Source organism: Triticum urartu, chromosome 7, assembly GCF_003073215.2.
Source record: "Triticum urartu cultivar G1812 chromosome 7, Tu2.1, whole genome shotgun sequence".
Taxonomy (NCBI): domain Eukaryota; kingdom Viridiplantae; phylum Streptophyta; class Magnoliopsida; order Poales; family Poaceae; genus Triticum; species Triticum urartu.
Window position 1 is genome coordinate 224,752,404 of NC_053028.1, and position 12,698 is coordinate 224,765,101.

The 12,698-nt window shown below is 44.0% G+C and overlaps 1 long non-coding RNA gene across 1 annotated transcript; it reads left to right on the forward strand.

Annotated features, from left to right (window-relative positions):
* The first annotated feature begins 9 nt into the window (after positions 1–9).
* LOC125520935 lies at positions 10–670 on the forward strand. The gene is made up of 2 exons (XR_007288919.1): positions 10–171; positions 265–670. It is a non-coding gene; the product is annotated as an uncharacterized LOC125520935 (long non-coding RNA).
* Positions 671–12,698: the final 12,028 nt, after the last annotated feature.

The window sequence follows — 12,698 nt, forward strand, 5'->3', positions numbered from 1 at the left end:
CATTGTGATAATAGATAACAGTTTTTCACATATAACCCCTGTTGCATGGTTGTTTTCTAAGCTGCTCTCTATGCAGGGTCTGTACGAGGATTCCATTCGGTACTATGTAAGGGCGGTTTCCATGAATCCAAAAGCAGACAATGCCTGGCAGTACTTGAGAATTTCACTTGGGTATGTCCGATTTGCTTCCTTTTATCTACATGTGAACATGAATTTTTTTATGATGATTTTACCTTACTAATACCTTTTCCCCTTTCCAACCAGTAATGCTTCACGCAGTGATATGATTGCTGCATGTGATTCCCGCAACCTTGATGTCCTTCAGAAAGAGTTTCCCCTCTGAGTCCAAACATTCTAGACATTAGGAGGTCTCCACCATGAAAGGGTAGAAGGAAACTAGCAAAATGGGATGGTTTCCGTGGCTGCATATTCTGGAATGAGAAGGAGAAACAAGCACAAATTGGCGGTCATTGTGTTACTGTATTTTTCTGTGTAAGCTAATTGATCTTCTGTTTGCTGAGATGTCGAATGTATAGAAAGCCAGATTATCAGCCAATTTGTAGATGTAAAATCCCATGGTGGAAACAGTGGTTGCAACCGAGGGATAGAACATGTAATTCTGTATACAAGGAGGTACAAATGAATAAAAAGGCGGTCGTTGAATGGAACATGTTCTTCAGTTCTTGTGCCGCACAATAAGATAATGGTTATTGCAGTTTCCGTGTATTTCCTCCGTCCCAAAATTCTTGTCTTACATTTGTCGAGGGAGTACTTCAGTGCTGTGCTGAGCAAACCAGTGTCCAATCCAAGGGAGGTACGTACCGTCTGTATATGATTTTTTTTCAGAGCACTGCTACGAAGACGACACTCTGCAGACGATTTTTAGAAGATAAACCTACCAAGCCGTCCATGCATGGCATTGAACGGCTACCCACCGCAGGATGAGGCATCGTGCAATGGTCGTGCATATCAATAGTTTAGTGCTAGTTATGTACTCCTGAGCATAAGCGTACGTGCACCCAGGAGCTCCATATTTTTTAGTATCTCTTCTTGCTTTATTGATCGCTTAGGGCATCTTCAGCAGGTGATGCAAAATACTCCCTCCGTTCATTTTTGTAAGTTGTTTCAGGCAATTCAAAATAAGCTGTTTTGTACATTGTTTGAAATGTCTTCAAGGTCTTATAAAAGTGAACAAAGAGAGTAGAGCAATTTGATGTAAAAACAGTTTTATGCATCACCGTGGCCAAATAACCAAGCTCAAACAGGTGATGCAAATGTATATTTTCATGGTCCCATTTTAGGTCGGACCAAAATAACACCCTAGTTGCAAATTTATATCACGTGCGGCCGTGCCTAAACACAGAAAATGACCCCGAGCGCGGCCAGCCGCAGCAGAAAACTTTGGGTGTGTTTGATTACCTGCATCCTTTTTTGGAGGTTGCATGAAAAAACGGACTAGGTTGCATCGTTTTTTGGAGGTTGCATGAAAAACGGGTCAGATTGGGTAGAGCCTGGTTGAGGAGATACAGTCCAAAATATGATGTTTGCATGTTGATTGGTTACCTTCGTATAGGTTGCCTGCATCATGGAAGCATTTTCTACCCAGTGTTTGGTTGCATACATGCCTCGTGATTAGCAGTTAACAACTACACTGAACAGAGAGGTTAAAGTAGAATGTTCTCTGGTGGCTCCTCCTCCACCGGCTCACTGCCACTGTCACTGCCAACGCGAGGGGCTGTCACACACGTCCATGGCGCCCCTGCGTGCTCACCACCATAGCCATCCTCGCCACCCTCCTCTTCTTTGCCCTCCTGGCCATGCTGCCCGGAGCCGCCGCACCAATGGGGTTCACGTCCCTACAGTCCGACAGCGGTGAGGCGTTTACCTGCGTTCCTAGTCGACGCCATGCCGAGAGACTGCCTGGCGTGCCTCGCCACGGTTGCCAAGAAGCTCACCGGCTGCGGCACGAGCAGACGCGTCGGCGTTTGGAGGAGCGAGGGCTGCTTGTCTACGATTAGTGAAACAGAAAACACACAACACCAAAGTTGTCTCAAACAGCGAGGTGAAACTACTCCTAAAAGAAAACTTCAAACGGTTGACCGTGACAAATTCGTCCAAAAAAGCTTCAAATATGAACACGAAATTTAACATATAGAGTGAACGAAACTACGACCCGATCGCCTGAATGGAATCAGAACATCAAGATGCATATTTTTTGTGTACAACTTATGACGAATCGTAGCATGGTTGTGTAGAAGGGATGAAGGAGATTAAAGAGGTGCTTAGAAGAAAATACTTGCTAACCAGGTACATACATGTCTCGCCAGAGCCACCCACGTGGGCTTGAGGGCTTGGCTCCTTGGAAACGAACGACTTCAGCGTTTCCAGCTATATAGGCCCAAAGGTGCTTTTAAAACCGTGCTATGCAGGTATAATGATGTTTTCATGTAACCAAAAAGCCTAACACCAAACAGATGCTACATACAATGGGTATGGTTGAGTCTTTGTGGGCAACCAAACACACCCTTTAGTACGCACAACCGCACCTGCCTTTGCATCTCGCGTGTCACGCATGATTTCGGCCGTCGCCACCTCCACCTTCTTCCTCCCGGTCTCGGCCCTGTCATAGTTCCCTTACCTATCCCACTGCACCAGACGGCCGCGGGGGCAGGGCCGGTCCTGAGACTTCTGGGGCCCGGGGCGAGACTAGAATAAGGGGCCCCTCAATATAAACATTAAAATAATACTTAATATATGTATATGTGAAATATTATCAATAAACAATATAGGAAAGTGCATCCCAAATCAAATAATTCCTATTTTACCTTCAAATTTCCTCTAGCATTCCTGGATGCAATTATGTTTAGTATGGTATCAATATAAATCTCATTCAATATTTTTTAAAGTACCAAACTATTTAAGCTCCCATGGAGTATATATCTATTTAAAAGATGTTCATGCTTCTTACTGACAATAACTATCACATAAGGCAGCATACCTCAGCCATCATTCGCACATCTAGTGCTTCCTTATACATGTCATTTTTGATAAAAGAAATTGTTCTTGAAGCATTAGAACCATCTTCTAAGCTCTAGAGATGACAAGGAAAATGAGCTGAATGTCATAAACTATATGAGAAAACCGTCGAACAAAACATTCAGTATATTACTAGATGTCGTCTCCAGATCTAAAAGGCATTATTTTCTATCAAATTTGATCCTGGAGATATATGTTGAAACTTTCTAAAAGGAAGGAACCGTCTGAATGCTTTTGAGAAAAGTGATTTTGCAGAATCACTACGAAACCATAAAATTAATCAGCAAGTTAATTGAACAGACAAGTCTTGTACAGAATTAGATGTAACTTAGTGTTAATCCTGCTTCAGTAGACATCAACCCCTACTTATAATTTCTCTAAATCGAACAGTAACATCACGACCCTAATTTTTGAATGCCAAACTTAAATCCTGCTGATGATGACTATTTCTTTCCATCGAGAGCAAGGGGAGAAATACCAAAATCCATACAATCCCACAAGATTCAATCAAAAAAGAGGGAAGCGATCCTTACCAGGGCCTGAAGACGAGCCTAGCTATGTGCTCCTCCTCCCTGGCCGCCGTCGTAGCATCGGCGGCGAGATCCTTGCTGCGATTGGGTTCTGAAGTTTGGCGTCGGCGGCGGGCGATGGCCATCCACGAAGGAAAAAAATTGACACGAGGGCGTTGTGCGCTACCTAGGGCGTCGGCAGCATTGGGCCAGGCCCAGTATTCAGCGAGAGAGATAGGACAACGTACGTACGAGGCGATCTTCATCTAAAAAAACATACGAGGTGATCTGCCTGCTGCTGCGTACGGTACTACGGTATGCCTGATCAGAGGGCCCCCCTGGATTTGGGGGGCCCGGGGCGGCCGCCCCCCTGCCCCCCCTCAGGGCCGGCCCTGCGCGGGGGCCCCGTGGCAAGCCGCCATCCGAAGCGATTTCGGCCTCAAGCTGCCTTCGACCGCCTGTAATGGAGCTCCTCGCCCCAAAGCAAGCCGCTGACGGGGACTAGTAGCTGCCGGATGACTATTGCTGCCTCGTGACGTCGCAACCGAGCCGCACTGCTTTATTGCGTCGCGTCGACGTCATGGACGACACGATGACATTCTTTGCCAAGAACTTCACCTGGCGGCAGTTACGAGGCCATTGCCGACGTCCATGCAGCCGATTTGTCCCAGCACGGCTACCACATAGTCTCCGACGCGCCGCCGGCTGGTGTGCTCCTCCTCCCACTCTAGGTGTTCAACGAATTGTGTGCAAAAGTGTTTTTATTGCTTTCTTTCATTTTTGTTGTGAACAAATGAGTAGATGGTAATTCGAACTATTGCGTTGTAGATGAGTTCATGTGATCGGTGTTCTTCCTGGAATGGTTCCTCCTCCGAAGAGGAATATGACATAACCAAAGAGGAGGACGCTGCTTTGATCTTGATGATGCACAAGAACAATAAGCCATTGTGGTTTTGTTTACATACGTGAGGTGATTCAGAGAGATAGGCAAGAGGCGCATGCTAGATTGGTGCGCATCTACTTTGGTCCATCCCCAACATATCCAGAGCGACACTTTCGCCACAGGTTTAGGACGTCTTCGAATTTGTTCCATCACATTGTCAAATGTGTGAAGCAACATGATCGGTATTTCGAGCAAAGGAGGAATTGCGCAGACAATCATCGACATATCACCATCCAGAAAGTGAGAACCACACTGCAAATGATGGCATATGGTGTTCCGGCTGATTTCGTTGATGCTAACTTGGCAATGGAAGAGTGCACTTCAATCTTTTATGTTAAGAGATTTGCAAATGCGGTGGTTGAGGCGTTTAGGCCAGAGTATTTGAGGGCTTTTGAGATTTTGCAAACCCAATTTGCTATTGTGCGAGGACCGACTAGGTTTTAGGATCAATAGATCCTTTGATACATCATCACGACATGAGTGATCATGCACAACATGATCACTGAGAATGAGAGTGGGAAAGATTTGGATGAAACCTTCTTTGAGCTCATGGGAAACCCATGCAACCGCGTAGAAGGGAGGGCCAAATCCGATGCTTTGCCGAGGCATACCATGACATTTGCGATGCCGATACGCACATAGATCTTCAAAAAGATATCATGGAGGAGTTGTGGAAGTGGCACAGGGAACAATGTCCCTAGTTTCATCTTCTTGTGCGATGAACAATTTGTGTGATGTGTGATGAAGAATTTGTGTAATAATTTGATGTTTATGGATTGATGAACAAAATATGTGATGTGTGATGAACAATTTGTTTGTGATTCATTTGAGATGAATATGTTCAATATATATATATATATATAGATAGTGTTACTATTCATCGCCCAGGGTGCAGAATAAGTTATTCTTCACACGAGGTAATCTTACGGTCATTTCATAATTAATTACGTTTGGAATTCAAATAGTTACATTTCTATTGATTCACTATGTAAAATTTGACATAAAAAAATGAAAATATAGGTCATAAGATAAGAAAATTTGCAGTTTATGTGTATTTTAGACTATGTTTTTACGTTTGTAATTTTACATAACATAAAATATTTTTTACGACGATTATATATTTTCTTACGGTCTCTTTTTACGTCGGAAATAAAACAAAACTTACGGAACGTAAAATAACGGTGCATTGATGGTAAAATAGAGGGGGATGAAAAATAACTATTTCTCACCCAGGGTGACGAATAGCACGTGTAGTTACTCCCACTTATGGTTCCTTTTTGCGTCGGAAATAAGACAAAACTTATGCACAAAATTTTCCTACTACCGGGTGTAGTTACTCCCACTTTTATTTCATACATTTTAGGTAGTATCTATCATATTGGAGAGTATGTACGCGTAGTATGTATATAAGAATATTTAGATAGTATATATACTACTTTTTTGGTAGTGCGCATCATATTTTGTGCATACTACATTTCGCGTACAAATATGTACACATTTCACAAATATAATAAAATTATGACCTTACTTGCATTTTTTTCATATAACTCACTTTAAGTATCTTAAATAGTATATGAACATATTAAAAATAATAAAGTAGAGTATATACTACCACATAGTAGTATATGAGAAATGGATGTAGCTACACCCGGTAGTAGGCTGCATTTTCCCTATATATATGTGTGTGCGCGCGCGTGCAGTTTGTCGTGCGCAATATAGGGCATCTGTTGGGGCAAAAGAATCTAGGTGATGCAAAATACGCTTTTTGATGATTCAATACTACTTTTTGTATGCCCAAGATGCATCACGTGTTGGAGATGCTCTTCGAAATACAAGTAAAGTTCGAAGGTTGTACCAGCCCCTTCTTTTTTCTATCCAGAAAAAGAGTAAAATCTACGTAGTTGCTCATGAATTCACTATATATTCTTAATCACCGATTTCTTATATAGAGAGGATGACCCTCACAAATTGCAAATACTAATTTGCTAAGAGTCAATCGAACTGAAGCCATAATATCATCATTGTTTGGAATCAAAATATTTGTGAGATCCGGGGTCAAAATCTGCATCGACTAAAGAAATAGTACAAATCCCAAAATAACACATTCCCAAAAAGTATATAGTCTTTTTGCTGATCAAGGATGATCCGAATGCCTGACAATCTCGTCATATATTTCATCCCGTAGAGATACCTTTGCATGATTGATAATTTTTTCTTTAAGACACATCTCTTTTTGGGAGATGGTGGAATTTTTCTATTTCTTTTTTCCGCTCTTAAGTCTCTAAATTGAGAAAGTCTAGTTTTCATAATTACAAATTACCATCTCTTTAACATACCACTGAACCGCTTTTTATTAACATAATGACAATGAGCCCTTAATGCTACTGCAATCGACAGAGGATATACGCCTTAGCTAAATCATGCAATTCATAATTAGACTCATGGAATTCATGCTTGATCTCCCACGTCGAGAATACTTGAAATAAAATGCTTGGAGAGGCCCCTGTGTTGTCTACCTCTGGTGACAGGGATGGCGCCTACAACCACCGCCGCCGCCAGATCCCCTGTCCCCACCCTCCCCTCGTCTCCATGGGCTAGCCCCGTGCCGGGCAAAGCTCCGAATGATCTTAGGCAATGCGGGATGATCCTCCCTTTCCTCTTCCCCCTCCTTGTTCCGGTGCTAACCCAAGCAGTCGTCACTACGTTCCTCGACGCCAGAGGTGGGCAGTCAGATAGTGAGATCGTGGCCGATCTCGTGCACATGTGGCTTGGGTTTCCGTGCCTAGAGCATGGCCTCTCCCAAGATTGGCGTGTCGCCAACAGGGGGTCACGACCAGCTAGGCATGTGGCTTTGCCTCGCCATGGATCGCTGGCCTGCTGGCAAGAGCTTGTCCCTGACCATATTTGGGGTTTTGGCAGGCTGCGCAATTGGCTCTCTGGCGAGCAGTGCTGCAGCGGTGTTGGCTGCGTTCCTTGGTCATGTGGATGGAGAGGTGTGCATTTGAAAGTACAATCATGCACTTAACATGATTTGGTATTAATGAAACACACTTGTATGGACTAATATGGTTTGCAAGTGTACCTCAGGTATTAGTGCCATATGAATTTGTTGATGAAGATGCATCACCCTCCCCCCAATTATAAGGATAAACTTGTGGATCCTCGAAGGCTTAGAGGGTAGCCTTTTGTTGGAAATATGCCCTAGAGGCAATAATATTGTATTATTATATTTCCATGTTCATAAGTAAGAGTTTATATTCCATTCTATAACTATTATGATCCTGGAATATGCGATTCAGTGGAAAGCTCATATGCACGCGTGGAATGATAAACGGTAGAAATAAGATTCCTAGTCTCGCCTCTAAGACCAGCTCAAGTGTTTTTTGTGATCATGTTTTACGGATCTTAGGATATCGTTAAATGTAACGATAGTCCTAAAACAACATTGAGAATATGACGTTGGAAGAACGATCATATTGAAGCAACCCAAACTTGTTTTTTTATACTTTGAGATGATACCGTCACAAGTCAATTGATATTACACGGAGTGTTAACGTGTGTTTTAGTTCCTTAGACCATGAGAGTATCACAGTCACTTCTTACCGTATGATGAGCTTTGGGGTTGCTCAAACGTCATCAGTAACTTGGCGATCATAACAACAACTTACAGGTTCATCGGAAAGTTTGACAAGGGGATCTATAGCTCAAGAGTGGAATTTGCTCCTCCAACGATTTGGATATATTCTTAGGGCCCTCCCGGTGTGATGACATCCATCATCGTCTAGCCAGACACATGTGACAACGTCACGGGGTGCCGGAACATGTCAACGAGAAAGAAGAACAAAACCGAGAATGAGGAGACCGTTATAGTGAGCATGTGTATGACTCAAGAGTACACCGATACATCACACCTCAGGTTTTGTAAAGTATCGCGAAGCAAAGGGAACATCACATGATAACCAAAGGTTCACTCGAACGTCATTCGTGTATTCATAGGTATCGATATGGATGTCCACGGTTCCGCTATTGGTCATTGAACAAAAGAGGTTTTGCTCATGTCCATGTTTTACCGAACCTACAGGGTCACAAGCTTAAGGAAATCAAGATCTGCCGAGGGTTAGTGGAGTGGGAGTTATGAGAAAATATTCTCGGAATAGTTTCAGGAATATAAGAAATAGTTTTGAGAGAGTTCTGAGAGAGTTTCAGATGTTTCTACAAATGTTCTGCGAGGTCCTGGAAGGTCCTAGGAATTTTTGGTGATGTCTAAAAGGTTACATAACCTTCTGATAAATCCATAGGGTTCCTGGTGTGAGGACACATTGGCTGGGCCAAGGGATAAGGCCCACGAGGCTTGAGGTGAGTGTAAAAGGGTTTTTTTGCGGAGGATAGGGGCCAAACGCCAGGGTCCTTGGCATCTGGTCCTAGGCCAGACTCCTGGGGTCCTTGGCATCTCGTTCTGGGCTAGATGCCGAGGTCCGTGGCATTTCTGTAAACGCCAGGAACCTTGGCGTTTCATGCTGGAATCCGAGGAGGACTCTTCCTTGTGTTCCAAACCGACTTTGGGGAGCCCCCCTCCCCCAGTTGCGACCTCAGGGCTCAACATATAAATAGAGGGAAAGGGCTAGTCCCTAGAACATAAGTTTTGAAGCCTCCTCTAGTTCTCTCTTGATATAGTTCTCGTCTAGTTTGATCTAGACTAGATCTAGTTCTAGTTCTCTCCAGATCCTCATAATAGAGAAGCCGTGTGTGGTTCTCTTCTTCTCCATCTAATTCTCCGGTGACGATTAGCTCTGGATGGCAAAGCACCGCCGGATCATGAAGACCGTAGTCACTGTACACTTGCAATATGTGGAGAGGCAGTGCTTTCGGTCTTCTATTTGAGGGATCGTTCGTGAACTATTCAAGGGACTTCAAGTACGATCTACACTGACGCGTCTACTTCCGTCGCTACTCGAGTCGGTAACGATCATGATCGAAACCTCTTATGCATCTTCATAGTGTTCCTGGTTGATCGTAGGGCATTTTTTTGTTTTCTACCATGTTTCCCAACACCTTTTGATTTAATGAATTGAGTTAATAGGGACCCTATTAAGAGGGATATACCAAGGTGAATGATTGAGCTCATTCGACACTCTGAAACACCATACACAAGATCACCAAAAAGTTAGCCTCGAAAAGTTTGTGAAGGTTTAGATGTTGCCTTAAGGACTACCACTAGTGATTGAGAATCGCCTTTATGGTGATATCTCAAGAAGAATAGGGGGAGCCTTCATGGTGCCGGCGTGTTTTCATGGTAACAACATCCCTCCAACATTGACTAGTTTTCCACCAAGGAAGTTAACATCCGGATACATCCTCGTCTCTGACTCTTTGCTTATTTCTAACCCTAGTTACCTACATGTGCTTTACTCTGGTCACTTAATCTTGGATTCATCATACTATATTGTGTATCACACCTTACCAATTGTTTAGTCACATCTTTATATTCCACATAACTTAAACTTGCTAATAATAAAGTAAAGTTTGTAACTGTACTTATTCACCCCCTCTAGGTCCATCTCGATCCTTTCAGCAGCAGTGGGGGATCTTGACAAGGTAGGTGTGTTGGAAGATGACCCTTCCTCGATCTGGATCTAGAGCTCCCATTTGTCTTAGTTAGCCCCCTTTGGAGGCCATTGTGGCTTGGGTCCCTTTTGGCCAGGTGTGTGGGAGGTGTCGAGCAAAAGCTCAACGCCTTGGTTGTAGGGGAAGGTACTACACAACAACAAAAATACCATACAATCACACCCAAAATCACCATGAAGGTGAAATATAGATCCAGTCTCACTAGTAAGAAAGCGACAGAGAGGAAGTAGATGTTGATGAAGCGCGCCAATTCCCACAACTAGGTTATACCTCCCAACCACGAGAATTTTCTTTGATATAATTCGTCGATCTAGCATTGAAGTAGATGACACCTTTGAGGTATCCACATATATCTATATAGAAACACCGCAACACTCCATGGAACTAACACGAAGAACAACGAGAAGAACTAGACGGAGAAAGACATCCTAGTGGCGTACCGATCTAAATCTAGTGTAGACTAGGGAAGAGAGAGAGAGAGGGCACAACTGCAAGGGAGGGGGTCCAGTGAGGGGCTTAGTGTGCTTCTTGGTGCACTCCTCCCCACCTATATATAGGTGCAAGGGCCAAGGGGGTCTACCAACCCTTGGAGGAGTCCTCCTCCTAAGTAGACTAGGAGTCCTCCCATAAGTGCCTTGCCACTTTTGGACTCTATGGTCCTACCAACTTGGAGACTCGTGGGCACCTTACCCCCAAGGCAACATGGAGGTGTTCCCCTAGGAACCTTCTAGAGTATCCTAGAAGCTTCCAAAACCTTCTACACCCTTCTGTCACCCCCGGGACGCGCTCGGTATCACCGGGACACTCTCGGGACCTCCCAGAACACTTTTGGAGCCCTTTCTCTCATTGTCCATAATCTCCTATTTCTCCTACATGCTACTAGCCGTTAACTATGTGACCCTACAGGTTCAAAATATGTGGACATGACCTGGAACAACTTCCGACCAATAAGTATCAGGGGAATCTAGACACCCTTAATAATCCCCACATATTGACGAAGCTTTTTATTGACACTACGAAAAAATACACTTCCATGATGATATGTGTTTGTCACAGTAGGTCACGTTTTCTGTCATGCATGTACATCCATGACGATTTTATGACAGAATCAAGATAGTCATACATGTGCTGTCGTAGAAGTGTTCCATGACAATACCAAAATTATCATCACGGAAGTGTCCACTTCCATGACGATAAATGGCGCGTCATGGAAGTGCTTTTGTCAAGGGTAACCGACACATGGCATCCACCATAACGCGTCACCATTAAGCTATCGGGTTCCAGCTTGAATCCGATAACCTGTTAACAGCTCGGACCAATGGGGATTTTCCACATGTAAAATTCTCAATGGCCAGAGGAACCACGTGTCGGCTCATCGTTGGGACAGATGTCATCCACTAATTGGACCAAAGGCGCCTATGATACGTCGACACATGGCATGGCCCAACAGAGTCCCATTTTGGTGAAAAGGCCGGCCCGTTTGACTTGGTCAAAAGGTAGTGGGCCGGCCCATGGAAAGCCTGTTAATGACCTGTTCGCATATAGCCCATTTACAACCCGCTAACTCACGACCCGTTACGGCCTATCCGAATTAGGCCTGGTAGCGTCATCTGGGCCGTCCAATATGATTCTAGCCCGTTGTAACTTCCGGCCCATGTATGGCCCATGGCGTCTTTCTGCCCATACAAGGCCCTTTGTAACTCTGGGCTCATTAAAGGCCCGAGGTGAAACTGGCCCATAATGAACAGTGTATCGCTTTATACCCATTAACGGCCCATTATTCTGTCGGTCGTTTCCAGCCCATGTTAACTTTCGGCCTTCTAAGGGCCCATTTATTCTTGGGCTCATTTCCATAATTCGGTTACTTATGGTCCGTTACTGGCGTGTTCCGCTTGTGGGCCAAATTCTGGCCATGGTTATAGTCGGCCCGTTTGTGGCCTGTTAACCCATTAGGTTGTTTTCATAGCGTCATCAAACACGGCCTATTAACGGCTCGTTATGGTCGCGCCATAAAACAGACGATTTCCACTCTAGCCCGTTTACGACCCATTTTGCAGACCGTTATTGATCCACAAATAGTACGACCCATGTTTGGCGAAACGATTATACGACCCGTAGAAGGCCCATAGATTAGACGACCCATAGAAGGCCCATGGATCCTATGGCCCGTAGGAGGCCCATGGTCACTACAGCAGGTAGCAGGACCATGGTTACAACAGTCCGTGTGTTTCCATGGTTATTGTGGCCTAGTTATAAAAATAGGTTATTGTGGCCACTAGAAAAACACGGAAAAAGAACTGCAGTGACTACAAGCAAACAACTAAACAAGACAATAAGAAAATAAATAAGCAAGCAACTAACGCTAGGCTATTACGGCTATTATATACACATATTACATCCATTAGGCATCAAAGTTCGCCAGCAGTGCAAATATAGGGAACAAAGCAGCATATTACATACACTGGCTGTCTAAATTGGCCACCAGTGCAAATAAACATGGCAGCAAAAACAAGTCCATAACTGAAACAACTTCAGAAGAGCTCAAGAAACGTTATCCTGGGTATCCACCATGCCAGCAATAAGCT